The 22048-nt window shown below is 36.1% G+C and overlaps 1 pseudogene; it reads left to right on the top strand.

The window, feature by feature from the left end:
* Positions 1-2715: 2715 nt before the first annotated feature.
* LOC102127768 (E3 ubiquitin-protein ligase CCNB1IP1 pseudogene) lies at positions 2716-9356 on the top strand (annotated as a pseudogene).
* Positions 9357-22048: the final 12692 nt, after the last annotated feature.

The raw sequence follows: 22048 nt of genomic DNA, 5'->3' as shown, positions 1-22048 counted from the left end.
TTCCACGTTTTTGCAATTGCAAATTGTGTTGCTATATACATGCGTGTACAAGTATCTTTTGTTGTATAATGACTTCTGTTCCTCTGGGTAGATATCCAGTAGTGGGACTGCTAGATCAAATGGTAGTTCTACTTTTGATTCTTTAAGGAATCTCCACACTGTTTTCCATAGTGGTTGTACCAGTTTACATTCCCACCAGCAGTGTTCCCTGTTAACAAGATCAATTGCCTAAGCCAATGTCTAGAAGAGTCTTTCACCTCCTTGGTTAAGTATGTTCCTAAGTGAAGTAACTCAGGAATGGAAAACCAAACATCATATGTGCTCACTTATAAGTGGGAATTAAGCTTTTAGAATGCAAAGGCATAATAATGACAAAATGGAATTTGGGGACTCAGGGAAAGAGCGGAAAGGGGGAAGTAATAAAAAACTACAAATTGAGTGCAGTGTATACTGCTCAGGTGATAGGTGTGCAAAAATCTCACAAATCACCACTAAGGAAATTGTTCATCTAAGCAAATATCTTTGTGAAGTTAATCTTGGTCAAGTTTTTAAACTCTCTGAGTCTCAGTATCTTTACCTGTACAGTAGGTATAATATTAACTTCTTCTTTGGTTGCATGTATTCCCCTAAAAAGAGTTCAGATTTATACACTGATCCTCTGAAATCAGCATCTGGAATAAAGATTCTGATTTTTGTCCTCACATCAACCTTAAAGTCTCTCTTTACCATCAAACCTATAATGCTCAATTACAATATCTAAAACATTTTTTTCTGAGAGGGGAGATAATGAGAGAGGAAACCTTTTCACATGGTCAGATATGTGACATTTAGAAATTAGCCTAACTCTATACTGAATAATGCAAAAAGAAATGAAAAACATTGTATTTCCAATATTCTAAGACTTAGATAAGCCATATAAATTGAATATTTCACAAAATAAATTTTCTATTTATTAAAAGATCGATCATTTGGATCTTCAGAAGCACCTTTATTTTTTCTGTCATCCAGCTGCTATTTTTGTACATATTTTTTCATATACCTCTAGACATCTGTAGCCCTCATCAAATCATGTCTCTAACTATGCTTAGACTCTCTGAGGATATGCTTAAGAAATGTTTTGACTTGACTCTATAAATTACTTTGGACAGCATGGCCGTTTTCATGATATTGATTTTTCCTATCTATGAGCATGGAATGTTTTTCCATTTGTTTGTATCCTCTCTTATTTCCTTGAGCAGTGGTTTGTAGTTCTCCTTGAAGAGGTCCTTCACATCCATTATAAGCTGTATTCCTTGGCATTTTATTCTCTTTGTAGCAATTGTGAATGGGAGTTCACTCATGATTTAGCTCTCTCTTTGTCCATTATTGGTGCATAGGAATGCTTGTGATTTTTGTACATTGATTTTGTATCCTGAGACTTTGCTGAAGCTGCTTATCAGTTTAAGGAGATTTTGGGTTGAGAAAATGGGTTTTCTAAATATAAAATCATGGCATCAGCAAACAGAGACAATTTGGCTTCCTCTCTTCCTATCTGAATAAGCTTTATTTCTTTCTCTTGCCTGATCACCCTGGCAAGAACTTCCAATACTGTGCGGAGTAGGAGTGGTAAGAGAGGGCATACTTGTGCTAGTTTTCAAAGGGAATGGTTCCAGCTTTTGCCCATTCAGTATGATATTGGATGTGGGTTTCTCATAAATAGCTCTTATTTTGAGATGCGTTCCATCAATACCTAGTTTACTGTGAGTTTTTACTATGAAGGGGTGTTGAATTTTGCCGAAGGCCTTTTCTGCACATCTATTGAGAGAATCATGTGGTTTTTGTCATTGGTTCTGTTTATGTGATGGATTACATTTTTTTTATTTTCATATGTTGAACCAGCCTTGCATCCCAGGGATGAAGCCGACTTGATGGTGGTGGATAAGCTTCTGATGTGCTACTGAATTCAGTTTGCCAGTATTTTATTGAGTATTTTCACATCAATGTTTGTCAGGGATATTGGCTTGAATTTTTCTTTATTTGTTATGTCTTTGCCAGGTTTTGGTATCAGGATGATGCTAGCTTCGTAAAATGAGTTAGGGAGAAGTCCCTCTTTTTCTATTGTTTGGAATAGTTTCAGAAGGAATGGTACCAGTTCCTCTTTGTACCTCTGGTAGAATTCAGCTGTGAATCCATCTGGTACTGGGCTTTTTTTGGTTGGTAGGCTAATAATTACTGCCTCAATTTCAGAATTTGTTATTGATCTATTCAGATATTCGACTTCATCCTGGTTTAGTCTTGGGAGGGTGTATGTGTCCAGGCATTTATCCATTTCTTCTAGATTTTCTAGTTTATTTGTGTAGAGGTGTTTATCGTATTCTCTGATGGTAGTTTGTATTTCTGTGAGATCAGTGGTGATATCCCCTTCATCATTTTTTATTGTGTCTATTTGATTCTTCTCTCTTTTCTTCTTTATTAGTCTGGCTAGCGGTCTATTTTGTTAGTCTTTTCAAAAAACGAGCTTCTGGATTCATTGATTTTTTGAGGACTTTTTCATGTCTCTATTTTCTTCAGTTCTGCTGTGATCTTAGTTATTTATTGTATTCTGCTAGCTTTTTATTTTTTTATTTTTTTTTGCCCTGGCTTCTCTAGTTCTTTAATAGTGAGGTTTAGGTGTCAATTTTAGATCTTTCCTGTTTTCCCCAGTGGACGTTTAGTGCTATAAATTTTCCTCTAAACATGGCTTTAGCTATGTACCAGAGATTCTGGTATGTTGTGTCTTTGGTCCCATTGGTTTCAAAGAAGTTATTTATTTTCTATCCCCATCAAGTTACCATTGACTTTATTCAGAGAATTAGAAAAAAACTACTTTAAATTTTATATGGAACCAAAAAAGAGCCTGTATAGCCTAGAAAATCCTAAGAAAAAAGAACAAAACTGGAGGCATCATGCTACCTGACTTCAAACTATATTACAATTCTACAGTAACCAAAACAGCAAGGTACTGGTACTAAAATAGACAGATTGACCAATTGAACAGAACGGAGGCCTCAGGGATAATGCCACACATCTACAAACATCTCATCTTTGACACACCTGACTAAAACAAGAAACAGGGAAAAGAGTCCCTATTTAATAAATGATGTTGGGAAAACTGGCTAGCCATATGCAGAAAACCGAAACTGGACCCCTTCCTTACACTTTATACAAAAATTAACTCCAGACAGATTAAAGACTTAAATATAAGACCTAAAACCATAAAAACCCTAGAAGAAAACCTAGGCAATACCATTCAGGACATAGGCATGGGCAAAGGTTTCATGAATAAAACACCAAAAGCAATGGCAACGAAAGCCAACATTGACAAATAGGATCTAATTAAACTAAAGAGGGTTACTACTAATCTAACTAAACTAATTAAACTTTTCTGCACAGCAAAATAAACTATCATCAGACTGAACAGGCAACCTACAGGATGGGAGAAAATTTTTGCAATCTATCCCTCTGACAAAGGGCTAATATCCAGAATCTACAAGGAACTTAAACAAATTTATGAGAAAATAGCAAACAATTCCATTAAGAAGTGGGCAAAGGACATGAACAGACAATTCTCAAAAGAAGACATTTATGTGGCCAACAAACAAGAAAAAAAGCTTATCAACACTAGTCATTAGAGAAATGCAAATCAAAACCACAATGAGATACCATCTCACGCCAGTTAGGATGCCAATCATTAAAAAGTCTGGCAACAGCAGAGGCTGGAGAGGATGTGGAGAAATAGGAACGCTTTTACACTGTTGGTGGGAGTGTAAATTAGTTCAACCATTGTGGAAGACAGTGTGGTGATTCCTCAAGGATCTGGAACCAGAAATACCATTTGACCCAGCAATCGCATTACTGGGTACATACCCAAAGGATTATAAATCATTCTACTATAAAGACACATGCACACTTATGTTTATTGCAGCACTATTCCCATTAGCAGAGATTTGGAACCAACCCAAATGCCCATCATTAATAGACTGCATAAAGAAATGTGGCACATGTACACCACGGAATACTATGCTGCCATAAAAAGGATGAGTTTATGTTCTTTGCAGGAACTTGGATGAAGTTGGATACCACCATTCTCAGCAAACTAACACAAGAACAGAAAACCAAACACCACATGTTCTCACTCATAAGTGGGAGTTGAATAATGAGAATACGTGGACACAGAGGGGAGAACATCACATGTCAGGGCCTGTTGGAAGGTAGGGGACTAGTGGAGGGATAGCATTAGGAGAAATACCTAATGTAGATGACGTGTTGATGGGTGCAGCAAACCACCGTGGCACATGTATACCTATGTAACCAACCTGCACATTCTGCGCATGTATCCCATAACTTAAAGAATAATAAAAAATAAAAAATAAAAATAAACTGCCCAGAAAAAATATGTTTTGCCACAGTAAGTATCACCTTAAGATATTTCTCTGAACCTCTCCCTTCTTTTTTCTTTCCCTTCTCCCTTTTCCCTTCCTCTTCACAAATATTAGATTTTATAGATGATATACAGAAATACAGATTACGTTATTATATTTAATTTTTAGATGACCCTAAATCTATTTATGATGTCTGTAAATAAGAGGGATGGTGTTTGACTTGTTCAGAATACAGCAGAATCTCACATATAAACAGCCAAAGGTCAGGCGCGTTAGCTTACGCCTGTAATCCCAGCACTTTGGGAGGCTGAGGTGGGCAGACAATCTGAGGTTGGGAGTTAAAGACCAGCCTGACCAACATGGAGAAACCCCATCTCAACTAAAAATACAAAAACATTAGCCAGGCATGGTGGTGCATGCCTGTAATCTCAGCTATTTGGGAGGCCAAGGCAGGAGAATCACTTGAACGTGTAGGCGGAGGTTGTGGTGAACCGATATCAGACCATTGCACTCTAGCCTGCGCAACAAGAGTGAAAGCTCCGTCTCAAAAAAAAAAAAAAAAAAAAGAAAGAAAGAGAAAAAAGCAAAGATAGAACATTACTTCAAATCAGATAAATATGTTGTGAAAAAACTGAAATTTCTTAAACAATACCGCTTGTGGTGTGTACTTCTAAGTACTATAGAATATGCATTTATGAGAGTAAGAGGCAATAATTTTTTGGTTTTTCTCTGTAAATAAAAGATCATCCTCAAATTATATGTCTGTCTTCCTTTTGATGGGATCATAATAGGGAAATCTAGGACTAAATGAGAAAATATCCATCATTTCTTACCCTTAAGAACACAAAAATGGCAAGGTATTTGACCAATACCAATCATTTTGAAAAATCAACATTTTAAAAGTATATGCTTCTCTTTGTTACTACTAAAATTAGCTTAATTTTATTTATCTAAATTACGGTCTTTTTAAAAATAAAATAATTACATAAGTAGATGCTGGATAACCTGAGCTATAGAGTGATTTGGTAGGATGAGGAATAGAGACACTCTTTCAAGCAAATCTTCCAGCTACACTTTTTGATTGTCTACAGGAGGTTGCCTTTTCCTGTTCTGTTATTTATGAGGTTACTTTTTACTTGGTTTTAATTTGGATTCCAGGAATCTGACAATTGTGTTTATTTCTTCTCTATTTGTAATAAAAATTCTATTGCATGTGAACAGAAAATGTATTACACTACTTATTACCAATTTAGAACTTCAATTCTAGTCTGCATGTATAAATAAAATTTTTAAATAAGATGAGACAATCTTTACAACAGGAATTATTTTCTTTTTGCGATCCAGGAACTCATTTTTCTTAATTATTTTTTATATTTTTTTCCCACTACAGCTCCACTTTAGATTTTGAGAAAGCCAAAATAATTAATATTTTTTGAATGGATGTAAATTCTGTGAGCAGACTTTGCTATAATTATTTCTGTCACCTGAAGAGAAGGTATATTGTTCAGTGTCATGAATCATTACGAAAAATAGTTTATGCATTGTCAATTCTATCGGAAGAAATGCATCTTTCATAAATAACTGCCTGTGGAAAATGCGTAAATCTCATTGTTAACGTTTTATGTCTAAATTGGCAATAACAGGCTTTTGTGCCATGTGCAGTAGATGAAACCATCAGGGAAAAGAAAACTTTTTGAAAAAAAAAATGACTCTGAATTTAAATTAAATCTTCCAGGGGTGTCATGAGGCCAACTGGAAAATTAGGTAAAAATTGAATTCAAGCAGAAGTAATTTATTATGCTGTTAATTTTTCTGTGTTCATTTCTTTACTTGTTATATTTTGTTTTGCTTTGTTTTGTTTTGTTTTGATCCAGGTCCACAAAGTCAAAAAGGCAAAATGACCTTAAAAGGCACGTGGTTTAAATCAACTGAGCATCATTTACTAGGCTTATTAAAGGGTTTTTTCTATGTAATTCATCTACGCTTACATTATAGGAGATTGTTGTATATTGCATTTTATGAAGTAATTTAAAAACTATTCTATCTGTTAATAGCTTATTTTTCTTTTCATAGAATTTTACTTTTGAGATTCTTAAAAGTATGAGATCTTAGAGTGAATGTTTATACTTCATGACATTATAAAAATCCTGTCCAACCTAGTTACATGATAATTGAATTGACTTTCCACTCCTATTGCAATTCGATAGTTCTAATCCTAGCTAAATTTAGTTAGGCTGGTTACTCGAGAAGTGCTTTCTCATGAATATGTCTAATGGTCCAAGTCATTACCAACTGAAATAAAATTTGGCATTGTAACTTAGCATTGGTCCAAAGAAAATGAATGTACGTGCAGGTTTAGTACATACTGATAAATATTTCCTTAGTCTTAATAAGTTTATTTCTAAACACTGGTGTTTCAAAAGTTTTAGTGTTTTTTAAAGACCAATTTTCAAAGGGATTCAGGCTGCCTACAAAATTCAAAACGTTTCCTGGTCACTATTTTTTCCCTTTCTACATTTATTATCATTGTGAGAGTGGATAGGCAGTCTCAGCTAGAATGCCTACATAAGAATTCAGAGCTTTTTACTTTTTAGTTCATTTTATATTATTTGAATTTCAAATTTTGAGGCCAATCCACTTCTTGCCTCCCTTCTGAGGAAGATGATAGTAATTCAAGATTGTGCATACTCATTTCTTACATGTTACATGTCTGCTGATTGTCAGTTTAGATTTCAAACATTAATTGTCCCTTTTTTGAATTTGATTTTTTTTTATTTCAATAGGTTTTTGAGAAACAGGTGGTGATTGGTTACATAGATAAGTTATTTAGTGGTGATTTTTGAAATATTGGCACATCTGTCATCCAAGCAGCGTACACTCTACCCAATCAATGTGTAGTCTTTTATTCCTCATCCCCCTGCCACCCTTTACCTAGAGTACCCAGAGTACATTGTATCAGTCTTACACCTTTGCACCCTCATAGCTTAGCTGTATGGATGCCACCTGTTTCTTTCTCTTGTCTGAATTGCTCTGGCTAGGACTTCCAATCTGTGTTTAATGGAGGGTGTGAAACTGGGCATCTTTTCTTGTTCCAGTTCTCAGGGGGAATGCTTTCAACTTATTTCTGTTCAGTGTAATGTTGGTTGTGGGTTTGTCATAGATGCCTCTTATTACCTTAAGGTATGTCCCTTCTATGCTTATTTTCCTGAGGGTTTTTATCACAAAGGGATGCTGAATTTTGTCAAATGCTTTTCCTTCATCTTTTGAGATGATCATGTGATTCTTTTACTTCAATTCTGTTTATGTGGTGTGTTACATTTATTGATTTGTGGATGTCAAGCCATTACTGCATCCCTGGTATAAAACCCAGTTGATTATGGTGGACTGTATCTGGGATATGCTGGTGGATTTGGCTAGCTAGTATTTTGTTGAGGATTTTTGCATCTGTGTTCATCAAAGATATTGGTCTGTGGTTTTCTTTTTCTTTTTCTTTTCTTTTCTTTTTTTTTTTTAATTTTTGTTATGGTCTTCCCTGGTTTTGGTGTTAGGGTGACACTGGCTTCACAGAATAATTTAGGGAGGATTTCTTCTTTCTCCATTCCATAGAATAGTGACATTAGAATTAGTACCAATTCATCTTTGAATGTTTGGTAGAATTCAGCTGTGAATCCATCTGGTCCTGGACTTCTTTTTATTGGCAATTTTTTAATTACCTTCTTAATCTTGCTGCTTGTTATTGGTTTGTACAGAGTTTCTGTTTCTTACTGGTTTAAACTAGGAGAGTTGTATATTTCCAGGAACTTATCCTTCTCCTCTAGGTTTTCTAGTTTGTGCATGTAAAAATGTTCATAGTAGCCTTGAGTAATCTTTTGTACTTCTGTGGTATTGGTTGTGATATCTCCTGTTTCTTTCCTAATTGAATTTGTTTGTCACTTCTTTTTCTTAGTTAATCTCGATAAAGGTCTATCAATTTTGTTTATATTTTTACAGAAGCAGTTCTTTGTTTCACTTATCTTTTGTACTTATTTTTTGTTTGTTTTAGTTCTATTTATTTCTGCTCTGATCTTTGTTATTTCTTTTCCTCTGCTGGGTTTGGGTTTTGGTTTGCTCTTGTTTCTGTAGGTCCTTGAGATGTGAAAACACGCTGCTTCATAATTATCAATAATGTCACATCAAATTCTCTGGTTTTGCATGGGTCACTACCTGCTCTCACATCTTCTGTGTTCAATATGTCAGTTCTGAGTTTAGTCGTTCACCAGCTATCTGTCTTGCCAGCAATGACCTTTCTGGCTAGATATTGTCCTCACAGAACTCAGTCCATCAGAGGAATATAAAGCTATGGTATTGGCAGGACTGCAACCAGAGATGGTGTTGAACATTAGCTCCTGAGCATAATACTTCTGGACATACTATGTATATCAGGAGTCTCTCTATCAAGAATACAATTTCAGCAAAGCTGAGGGCCATCTGAAACAGATGGAGAAGATATATACTCAGCAAATACAGAGCAAAGATGTAGAATTGACCTTTATAAAAGGAGGGATCACCTCCATGAAGAAAGTGCTAAAAGAACACAATAAAAATGTTCACTGATATCTTTTAAAAAATGTATGGAGTGCAGTCATAAGTGTCAAAAGCTCCAAAGCCTCTGTGATAGCCTGAAGCTATGAAACATTACTGTTACTAACCAAGAACATACCTTTGAATCATCCATAATTGCACAGTCTGGTGTTTCTGGCTTTTCATTAGGACACAACGCCAAGTGTCTTTTGGACAGTGCACCAGTTTAAAATCTGGGTGATGGAGATAGAGATTTTCAGTTCAGACCTTTTTTTTTTTTTTTGGATTCTCACAAAGCACCTGAACCAAGCGATAGCTTTTTACAGTTCTGCCTCTCCAAGTCATGAATTAGAGCAGCAAGTTTCCAGCAGGGTCGTGAAAGTGAAAACAATTTGAACTGGGCATGGTGGCATGCACCTGTAATCCAGCTACTCAGGAGGCTGTGGCCAAAGGATCACTTGAGCCCACTTGAGTTTGAGGATATAATGAGGTAGTATCATGCTGCTGCACTCCAGCCTGGGTGACACAGTGAGACCACGTCTCAAAAAAAAAAAGTAAAAATAATTTAGCTAATTTTACAGAATATTTCTAATGTGCACTTCCAGTGATTTTACTTAGTAAATCTTTATTCTAGGAGTCCCCAGCTTCCCTGGACTTTTAAGTCTTTCAGTTTTCTTCACATTATCAACTTATAAGAAACTAAATGGCAGTGAAGTGTGGCTTTAGAGTGTGATTTCTTTGTTTCTATTATTTAAAGCATGGGCATTTTATTAATCAATTGTGAACAGTTGATTTTAATCATTAGTGAGAAGGTCATGACAGTATTGTGTATTTCAATAGATATGTTTGTGTCTGAGTTGTGTGTTTATGCATAAGTACCTGTGTTATATGTCTACATGTCACTTTGAATTCTTGTATTGATGCATATCTGTGTATGTAAAAGTGTGTGAATTTACACTGACATTTTGCCTGTAATCCCAGTGCTTTGGGAGGCTGAGGTGGGAGGGTCCTATGAGCCCAGGACTTCAACCATCTGGACAACACAGCTGAGACTTTCTTTCTACAGAAAAAAAGCATATTATATATATATATATATATATATGCACATATTCATATTTAAAAATTTTCCAGTTTGGTGGTGTGCACCTGTTGTCCCTGCTACTCAGGAGGCAGAGGTGGGAGGATCGCTAGAGCTCAGTTTGAGGCTGCAATGAGATATAATCAAGCCCCAATACTACACTCCAGGTGACAGAGTGAGATTCTGTTACAGAAAAATAAATAAATAAATAAATAAATAAATAGAGAGCTAGTCATAATCCCAAAAGACCAAAAGACACAATCACAATTCCATATGCCTAATCTCGAATGTTAAAAGTGTTGAAAACTTAAAATCTCAAAAATATAATTTAAAAAATTGTTTAAAATAACATTAATAGTACTCATTTATATTTTAAAAAGGGAATTTATTTAAGAAACATATAAAAATACAAAGACTACCTTATAGTCCACTTGCAACAGCATAGGCAATAAACATAGCAGGTTTTTCCAAGCATAAACAAGCTGGTGTATGAACAACAGTTGCACCAGTATAATGGTTATGAGCAGATATAAACTGTTTATAAAGAAACAGGTCAAAATGGAAATGTATAAATGCCTAAAACTATGTTTGCTAGTTGTGTGCACCAAGATTTATCATTTAAGCCATCTGAAATACCATGAGGAACAACCGGAGTCTTTTGAGGAGATCCATCGAGAACTGCAGTGGGATGCTGTGTGGAGTGGTATGCACCTTTATTCTCTGGTACTCAAGAGGTTGAGACAGTAAAATCCCGCAAGCCAAGGAGTTTGAGGCCAGCCTGGAGAATCATAGTGAAACCCCAGCCTGCCCAAAGATCCAAGATTTCAAGAAATTTAATTTCTCACAAATACATATGTATGAAAATAATGTCTCATTTATTGAGGAAGTCTCAGTATTTTTACATATGCACACAATGCTTATACACAGTCAACCTTGTACTAATGCACTTTCATAGAGTTAGATTTGTAAAAAGAAATACATAAAACAAATTAGAACACTCTAAAAGTCATTTCATAATTCATACCTCCAACATTGGAAATAATGCAAAGATGAAATACATAGCATACCAAATTCTAAATACTAATCTGACAATTTAAAATTGCGCAAAAAAGTAAAAAACCTGAAGAGGAAATTGGACATATAAAAATGCAGGATAGATTTTGGACAATTACACAGATGTGGTTAATAAGAACTAGCCAACTTTCAAAATTATTAACTATTGTTTTAAGTCTTGCATCACAATGAATAGCTTTTTTTTTCCTTTCAGACATGACTCTCCTTGAAGAATACATTTAAATTCATTTTCCATGTTGTGCTGCTGTTTCTGAAATAATTCTGTGATTTAATATATACTGACATGAGCATTCCCTATGCAATTTTCCTATGTTCACTGCCATGCTTCTATGTTGTTTTGGGTATGTGAAAATGTATTCCAAATATACTTACATACAGACCACAAATTTGGTGGAAACAATACTGGCAATCAAACAGGAGCACTTTTCCCTAAGTATTGTTCTATCCTATCATGCACAAAATTGTTTCTGAAACAGTCAGTAACTTTACGGTCTTCTTCAGGCGTATATGGCTTTAATTCATTAAAAGCTTCTGGAATGGCATCAGTTGAAAGAAATGCCAATGCAAAAAAAAAAAAAAAAAAAAAAAAAAAGATGCACTTTTACACTGAAAATTTTGTCCTTACCATATCATGTGGTCAATCCACTCATCTGAATTTTCCACCGAATGCACTGGAAATTTTGGTAAAACAAAATATTGGTAATGGAAAAAACAAAATATTGGTAATACCTCGAATTTCACTTAAGAAGTCTTGATCACACCTAATTTCAAATCCATCATTATGGTTGGGTGATTCAACTGAACTGAATGTTCAAATAAGCATCTATAAACTGCTTCACTTTTTCCAGTCATTGATATATAAACAACTAAATAAATGCTAAATTTTTTTCTGATCCAACAGAGAAATTGTACCTAGCTGATTAAAAAACAGTAAGGACAGTTTGGAAAGTGCCATCCGTTAGCCAAAGTAAAAGATGTACTAGTTTTTCTACGTTAAATATAGTAGTAAATATAAGCTTACCTTCTTTGACAGCCAAATCTTTAATTCCTAATAGTTCATCATTTAATGTGTCTTATAACACTGGAGGAACTTCAATATCAGCAAGTGGTTTTTGTTCAGAAAGTTGCTGAGTTTGTTGAATTCTTTTTATTATCTGTTGAAAGTTAGTTTTTGAAGGCAAACATGGCAATATTCATGAAAGGTCAGAAGTCATACATAATTGAATAACTTGGAAAGGAAGTTTTTTTTTTTCTATTTATTACCTGCACTTTTACTCACTTGATATTCAAAACACTCATTGAACTTGTATTTTGAGAGTGGTTGTGTTCTACAAAATTTATAAGTATGTGTTGTCTATTTGAAATCCTGATTATTGCTTGGCTGTCACAATTAAGTGATTTTCTGCTTTTGTAACACCAATTATAATTAGCTTTTAAACTCTTATCTTTCACCACTAAGTATATTTGTACATTTAACTTATCAAAGCCTTTTGCCAAGGAAGGAAGAATTTTAAAGATCTCTTCCATTGCGTAGTAAGAAATACAGTAAGAAGGAGTAATATTTGGGCTCCCCAATACAAAATCTGTGTAAAGCTTCTCCAGAAACACAGAAACAATCGGGTATCTACATAGACATATGAGAGATGATTATTAGGGGAAATGGCTCATGTGATTACAGTGACTGAGAATTCCCACAACAGGCCATCTGCAAGTTGGAGAACCTGGGATGCTGTCTGGTAGCATTGCTCAGGCCAAAAACCTCAGGACACGGAGGAATCGCCAGTGTAAATTTTGAAGTACAATTTGCCTTCTGTATTTGCTCTCACTAAGCATCCAGCCAGTTAGATGGTGCCTGACAATATGGTTAGTAGATCTTCTGCATCTAATTCACTCAGACTCTCAAGAGAATCTTCTCTGCAAACACCCTCACAGACACACCCAACATAATGCTTTACCAGGTATCTAGATATCACTTAATCTAGTCGAGTTGTCACCTAAAATTAAGTGCACATGCATTCATATGCATATCTTTAAGCCATACATAATTTCCAAATAAAGACAATAACAAGGTAATAGTTTCACTTGACATGAGGTAACAATCTTGTTATTGTAATTTGGGGGATATTAGATGTTAGGAATTTTAGACTTTAGGGATTATAATTTGGCAATTTTGATTTTTTAGAATTTTAACATTGGGGATTGTGTTGTTTTGGATTATGATCCAAACCCTCAAGAATTATCTTTTGTGGCTGGATGCTTTGCCCTCTGGTGGTGTCACCTCCATGGCCCTAGGCAGGGACCTAGCCCCACTGGATCTGCACCATGGACACACCTCTTTGACTGATGAGGCTTTCTTCACATGGCTCTGTAGTGTGGCCTTTCCACGGAGGAACTGGGTAGCAGAATCCTGGCCTGCTGAATGGAGAAGGTATTCCCACACTCTGCGACTAATGAGAAAATAGTCGTTCCCCTGGTCTTCTATGCTCTAGGTTTATGCTGAGAGTGAAAACCAAAATGACACATAAATTGCCTTTAGTGTTATTTTTCTCTTTACTTGAAGGATAATGTGTGTTCTCAGGTGGATAGCCCTATTGTCTCATACTATAAAATTTCAGAAGTCTAATAGCCTTCCTTCATTTCATCTTGTTTTCTATGTCACCTTTAGTTTAAACTGGGAGTATGTTTGCTGTTATAATCACATCTCTACTCCTGGCCTCTGCTGAAATGTCTGATTAGAATAATGGATAATCTCTTAATAGAGTGATTATACCCTTGGTATTTTATCTGTAACATGCTTTTTCATTTTTTGAAAGAAGACTGGGCCAATAATTTTTCAAATCTTCAAATTCTGGTTTCTTTTTACTTAAATTTATTTATCTCCTCTCACAATTATTATAAACAGAAAGGAGAAGCCAGGCCAAAACATTAACATTTTGCTTAAAAGTTCTTCACAGTTAAATATTCAAACTCTTTAGTCATAAGTTCTACCTTCCATAGAAGACTAAAACACAGTTCAACTAAGCTCTTCGTCACTTTATAACAAGGATCACCTTTCCTCCAGTTTTCAAAAGCATGTTCCTCCATTTCCTCCTGTTACTTCACCAAAAGCACTTTTAATGTTTGTGTTTCTATCAACATTCTGTTCATGGTAATATATAATTTTCTAAGCTGATAGTAGATACTTCTATAACTCTTCCTGAGCCCTCAGCAGAATTGTCTTTAACACCCATATTTTACCAATAATTTCTTTGTGATAATCTAGGCTTTATCTATTGTGAGAAATATATTATTTTAGCCTTTACCCATCAACCAGTTCCAAAGTTGTTTTCATATTTTCAGGTCTTTGTTACAACAGCACCCTTATTCACAGTACCAAAATCTATATTGGTCAGCTAGGGCAGCCATAACAACTTAACCACAGTTTGGGTCACTTAAACAGCAGAAATTACTTTTCTCACAGTTCTAGGGGATACGTGTTCAAAACTGAGGTGCCTCTAGTGTTGGTTTCTTATAAGGCATCTATTTCTGGCTTGAAAATGGCTGCCTTCTCATTGTGTCCTCATATAACATTTTCTCAGTGAACACAGAAATAAAGAAAGAGCATTGGTGTCTCATTATCTTATGAGGAAATCAATATGATTGAATTATTGCCCCACCCATATGACCTAATTTAACCCTACTTACCTCCAAAAAACCTGTCTCCAAATACAGTCATATTGGGATTTAGGATGTCAACATATGAATTTTAGATGGACACCATTTACTCTGTAACACTTATTGATGCACTTTTCTGTACATAAACTTAAGTAAAACCCTACAAATAAATAAATACCTCACTTCAGCGTGCATAAGAGATTTGAAGGGAACAAGAGTATACTGAAACAGAGCTGGTGATTTCCAAGATCCAGATAAAAAATTATGGAAGGTTTAGACTTAGGTGTTGGTGCCAGAGAAAAAGGATTGGACATATATGAATGGTATTTAATATTAGGACACAATAATGAATTTGATATGAGAGAAATAAAACAATGGGTTAAAAATTACTTCTCAGTTTCTGGCATCAAAAAATGCATGTACAGTTGTGTTTTTCACTGAGGTAAGTAACTTTAGAAAAAGATGAGGCTTGGAGATGAACATCACGAATTTGGTCTTGCAAGTGTTATGTATGTGATGTATCAAAGCATTCAAGAGGAAATAAAAATAGGCAATGAAATGCACAGTTCTAGATTCAGAAAAAATGGTCAGCATGATTTGTATGCATTTAGAAGTCATCTGCCTACTGCAGTAATTGAAGTTTTGGTCATAGATGAGATTGTTTAAGAAAAGAGAAAAGGATAGAAGACAATGAATCCTAGGGATATTGATTCATTCAATATTTAATGATTGTTCAGAGGCATATAAGATTTCAAAGGAGACCAAAGAAGTTAGAGGAGGAGAAAAAATGCTAATATCAGGTTTTATGAAGGAATAAACAGTTATTAATATTTAGTATCATTGAAAGATCAGATACTATATTTCAATTTAGTCAAATTAGAGTATTAGATTCAGTATCTACACCTATGTAGATTAGATTTTTTTTTTTTTTTTTTTTTTTTTTTGAGACGAAGTCTCAGTCTGTTGTCCAAGCTGGAGTGCAGTGGCACAATCTCGGCTCACTGCAACCTCCACTTCCCGGGTTCAAGCGGTTCTCCTGGCTCAGTCTCCCAAGTAGCTGGGATTGCAGGCATGCGCCACTATGCGTGGCTAACTTTTTGTGTGTATTTTTAGTAGAGATGGGGTTTCACTATGTTGGCCAGGCTGGTCTTGAACTCCTGACTTCATGATCCGCCCACCTCGGCCTCCAAAAGTGCTGGGATTACAGGCGTGAGCCACTGCACCCAATCACCTATGTAGATTTTAAGTGAGGTTTAGATTCTGAAATCAGTGATCCGAGCTTGCTACTATGATTTTTAAATTGCTAGCTGTGTGACTTTGAGCAAGGCACTTGACCTCTTTGAGATCCTCATTTACAAAAGCTAAGAATTAAATGAGATAAAGTGTGAAAAGGATTTAGCGCAAGTTAAAATACAATGTACTCAACAAATATTAGCTATCATTATCTTTAATAGACTGTGCCATTTCTAATCCATTGGTAGAGCTAAACATTACAGATAGTAAAATGTACTGTTTGAGAACATGCCCTTTGTCATCAGAGGGGCCTTTTTTCAAATCCCCGATCTGCCACTTATGACCTCTGTGGCTCCATACCTGTCATTTAACTTCCTTGTGTCTGGGTGTCCTCATAAGCGATACCTAGTATTACATAAAAATATTAATAGTATTTCTTAAAATGATATTTTTAATATTTAGAATATATGTTGATTATTAAAGTGCTGATACTCTGTGCTACTAAGTGCTATATGATACTAAAGAAATGCCAGAATATGTAGTCCTCTAATTTACCTTTTTATGTCTGTGAATAATTTGAAATATGAAAAAAATCACAGTTATTACGAGTTAGGATTCATCAGTTTTCTTTACATATTTAAAGTTACTTCAATACCAGACCATAAGATGGCAATGTTACTCTTTTAGATGAACTATAAAAGTTAAGTATTGAGAAAAGTAAAAATTTAAACTTAATTTTGTATTCTATAGACATGCCTTTAGAAATTCTGCTTTTTATTGCTTAAACATACTAATCTTAAAGTGTAGTTGCTAATTTGATAATTAATAAAATAACTAGTGAACTCATTCTTATATTGGTAGTGATTCTTAGCATGGACTCAGGAACTATATATTTTTGCATCTAACAAAGATTGTTCTGAGAATTATCAAGATTCTGTGGTGCTGTAAAGATATACTGTATATTAAGAGATGAGAGAGTTTCTTAGCCAAGGGAAGCCGTGGCAGACAGTACCTGGAAAACTGGGACACTGTCACCCAAATACTGTGCTTTTCCAATGGTCTTAGCAGACAGCATGTGAGGAGATCATATCCCATGCCTGACTCAGCGGGTCCCATGCCCACGGAGCCTTGCTCACTGCTAGCACAGCAGTCTGAGATTGAACTGTGAGGCGGCAGCCTGCCTGGGGGAGGGGCATCCACCATTGCTGAGGCTTGAGTAGGTAAACAGAGTGGACGGGAAGCTCGACCTGGGTGGAGCCCACCGCAGCTCAAGGAGGCCTGCCTGCCTCTGTAAACTCTACCTTTGGGGGCAGGGCATAGCTGAACAAGAGGCAGCAGAAACTTCTGCAGACTTAAACATCCCTGTCTGACAGCTCTGAAGAGAGCAGTGGTTCTTCCACCACAGTGTTTGAGCTCTGAGAACATACAGACTGCCTCCACAAGTGGGTCCCTGAACCCTATGTAGCCTAACTGTGAGACACCTCCCAGTAGGGGCTGACTGACACCTCATACAGCCAAGTGCCCCTCTGAGATGAAGTTTCCAGAGGAAGGATCAGGCAGCAATATTTACTGTTCGGCAGCCATCCAATGGTGATATCCAGGCAAACAGTGTCTGGAGTGAACCTCCAGCAAACTCCAACAGAGTTGCAGCCAAGGGACCTGACTGTTAGAAGTAAAACTAACAAACAGAAAGGAGTAGCATCAACATAAAAAAAAAAAAAGGACATCCACACCAAAACCCCATCTGTAGCTCACCATCATCGAAGACCAAAGTTAGATAAAACCAAAAAATGGGGAGAAACCAGAACAGAGAAGCCCAAAATTCTAAAAACCAGAGCCCAGAGCACCTCTTCTCCTCCAAAGGGTCACAGCTCCTCGCCAGCAATGGAACAAAGCTGGACAGAGAATGACTTTGACAAGTTGACAGAAGTAGGCTTCAGAAGGTCAGTGATAACAAACTTCTCTGAGCTAAAGTAGGATGTTTGAACCCACTGCAAAGAAGTTAAAAACGTTGAAAAAGGATTAGACAAATGGATAACTAGAATCAACAGTGTAGAGACCTTAAATGACCTGACAGAGCTGAAAACCATGACACTAGAACTACGTGACACATGCACAAGCTTCAGTAGCCAATTTGATCAAGCAGAAGAAAGGATGTCAGTGATTCAAGGTTAAATTAATGAAATGAAATGAGAAGAGAAATTTAGAGAAGAAAGAGCAAAAAGAAACAAACAAAACCTCCAAGAAATATGGGACTATGTGAAAAAACCAAATCTACATTTGATTGGTATACCTGAAAGTGATGGGGAGAATGGAGCCAAGCTGGAAAACACTTCAGGATATTATCCAGGAGAACTTTCCCAACCTAGCAAGGCAGGCCAACATTCAAATTCAGGAAATACAGAGAACACTACAAAGATACTCCTTGAGAAGAGCAACTCTAAAACACATAATTGTCAGATTCACCAAGGTTGAAATGAAGGAAAAAATGTTAAGGGTAGCCAGAGAGAAAGGTCGGGTTACCTACAAAGGGAAGCCCATCAGACTAACAGTGGAACTCTCAGCAGAAACTCTACAAGCCAGAAGAGAGTGGGGGCCAACATTCAACATTCTTAAAGGAAAGAATTTTCAACCCAGAATTTCATATCCAGCCAAACTAAGCTTCATAAGTGAAGCAGAAATAAAATCCTTTATAGACAAGCAAATGCTGAGAGATTTTTCACCACCAGGCCTGCCTTACAAGAGTTCCTGAAGGAAGCACAGACATGGAAAGGAACAACCGGTACCAGCCATTATAAAAACATGCCAAATTGTAAAGACCGTCGATGCTAGGAAGAAATTGCATCAACTAATGGGCAAAATAACCAGCTAACATCATAATGACAGGAGCAAATTCACACATTAACCTTAAATGTAAACAACATTAAACTTAAACGTAAATGGGTAAATGGGCTGAATGCTCCAATTAAAAAACACAGACTGGCAAATTGGATAAAGAGTCAAGACCCATCAGTGTGCTGTATTCAGGAGATGCATCTCACATACAGAGACATACATGGGCTCAAAATAAAGGGATGGAGGAAGATCTACCAAGCAAATGGAAAGCAAAAAAAAAAAAAAGCAGGGGTTGCAATCCTAGTCCCTGATAAAACAGACTTTAAACCAGCAAAGATCAAAAGAGACAAAGGCCATTACATAATGGTAAAGGGATCAATTCAACAAGAAGAGCTAACTATCTGAAATATATATGCACCTAATACAGGAGCACCCAGATTCATAAAGCAAGTCCTGAGAAACCTAAAAAGAGACTTAGACACACACAGAGTAATAATGGGACACTTTAACACCCCCACAGTCAATATTAGACAGACCAATTAGACGGAAGGTTAACAAAGATATCCAGGAATTGAACTCAGCTCTGCAACAAGGGGACCTAATAGACATCTACAGAACTCTCCACCCCAAATCAACAGGATATACATTCTTCTCAGCACCACATCGCACTTATTCCAAAATTGACCACATAGTTGAAAGTAAAGCACTCCTCAGCAAATGTAAAAGGACAGAAATCACAACAAACTATACCTCAGACCACAGTGAAGTCAAATTAGAACTCAGGATTAAGAAACTCACTCAAAACTGCACAACTACATGGAAACTGAACAACCTGTTCCTGAATGACTACTGTGTAAATAACAAAATGAAAGCAGAAATAAATATGTTCTTTGAAAACAATGAGAACAAAGACACGAGGTACCAGAATCTCTGGGACACGTTTAAAGCAGTGTGTAGAGGGAAATTTATAGCACTAAATGCCCACAAGAGAAAGCAGGAAGGATCTAAAATCAACACCCTAACATCACAATTAAAAGAACTCGTGAAGCAAGAGCAAACACATTCAAAAGCTAACAGAAGGCAAGAAATAACTAAGATCAGAGCAGAACTGAAGGAGATAGAGACACAAAAAATCCTTCAAAAAATCAATAAATTCAGGAGCTGGTTTTTTGAAAAGATCAACAAAACATATATATCAACATATAACTATTCACACAAGTTGAAGTTAGGGTCCACTGCCTTAGGGAACATATGTGGCCAGGTAGAAGAAGAAAGTCATCAGCTAGAGCAGAGTCAAGAGCATAAGCAAAGTGTCCTGGTAAAAAAGTGAAAGAAATGTTCTTTACCTAAATTAAAACTTATTTTACACCTGAAATACAGAAAAAAAAAAAAAAAACCCAGAAAGATTACAGAACTGTTTTTGATTTTGATGCAGCAGGGACCAAAACCTAAGCTGCCAGACCTCAGAGAAAAATGAATTGAATTGATGTGTAGAGTCAGAAACCATATTGTACTAGAGTAAATAATGTGACACTTCTTGCACATCTGACCTTGTGAACTGAAATTCACTCACTACTAATTATAATAAATTATACACAGAAAAAATAGTAAGAAAAACTTCGAGGTGGGGCCCAGATATCTAAATTTTAACAGATTCCCCTGCATTCATTTTAATGTTTGGGATACACTGGTGCATAACTGCTTATTCTAGAACTTAAATACTTTGCAAAGCTATATCTCCCACCACTATATAGTTCAGTTATCAAGAAATCAAGCTAAAAGTTTGAAAGTATTACTAAATTATGTAAAAATAGAAGACATATCACAGATTTTCTTCTCAACAGATTTTCTAAATTTGAGATAATGGGATAATGGAGACTCTACTAAATCCTGACCTGCAAAATGCTTTGGATTATTCGACAAATTATCACATCAGTAGCTTAATTTTCAATGTCTTTCTTTAAAACCATTCTCCTGATAGGAGTTTGAAGCTGATTTTTTTCTCACTAATATTATTACTCATAAAAGTTTCAGCAGTAAGTCCTTCCTTGAAAATCGTACATCTAAGAAGAGGACAGAATACAAAAAAAAAAATGATTTATTTATTTAAATTAATAAACATAACAGAGTTAAACTCAATTTATACACACAAATATATATTTATTTAAGAAATAAATTTCCTGGCCGGGCGCGGTGGCTCAAGCCTGTAATCCCAGCACTTTGGGAGGCCGAGACGGGCGGATCACGAGGTCAGGAGATCGAGACCATCCTGGCTAACACGGTGAAACCCCGTCTCTACTAAAAAAAAATACAAAAAACTAGCCGGGCGAGGTGGCGGGCGCCTGTAGTCCCAGCTACTCAGGAGGCTGAGGCAGGAGAATGGCGCAAACCCGGGAGGCGGAGCTTGCAGTGAGCTGAGATCCGGCCACTGCACTCCAGCCCGGGCTACAGAGCAAGACTCCGTCTCAAAATAAATAAATAAATAAAAAATAATAAACAAAATAAATTTCCTAAAACATAGTTTATATAATATGTGAATAAGTAAAAAAAAAAAAAAATAGTGTGTTTTGAAACTTAGCCAATTTATTTTAAGGAAATTAAACCAGAATTAACAGTTTATGTATTTCTTAATTTCTGACTAATTTTATTCTATTAAAATCTTTAAACTGAGGCCAGTCACAGTGGCTCATGCCTGTAATCCCAGCACTTTGGGAGGCTGAGGCAAGCAAATCACTTGAGATCAGGCGTTTGCTAATAGCCTGAGCAACATGGTGAAACTCCGTCTCTACTAAAATACAGAAATTAGCCGGGTGTCGTGTCGAGCACCTGCAATCCCAGCTACTCAGGAGACTGAGGCAGGAGAACCACTTGAACCTGGGAGGTGGAGGTTGCAGTGAGACGAGATTGTGCCACTGCACCTCTGTCTCAATGAAAAACAAAAACAAAAACAAAAACAAAACTTAATCTAATTATTCCCTTTTTAATATAATATATTTTTAAAATCTGAAAGAAATATCCCTGAAAAATTTTAGAAAATGTTGGTTGACATAGGTTGGGCCTGAGAAACCAATACTCAAAAATTTGGCACTTTGACATGTTGATCTGAAGAACCCTCAAGGCCTCTCTGACATTCCCCCCATCCTGTTTCTCAATTATCTGTCTCCACAAAAACACAAGATAAAGTTGTTCTCTGAAGTTTCCTTATCTGACTGAA

Source organism: Macaca fascicularis, chromosome X (genome assembly GCF_037993035.2).
Source record: "Macaca fascicularis isolate 582-1 chromosome X, T2T-MFA8v1.1".
NCBI lineage: Eukaryota > Metazoa > Chordata > Mammalia > Primates > Cercopithecidae > Macaca > Macaca fascicularis.
The sequence above is the reverse complement of the archived record's forward strand: the minus strand, read 5'-3'. Positions and strand labels throughout refer to the sequence as shown.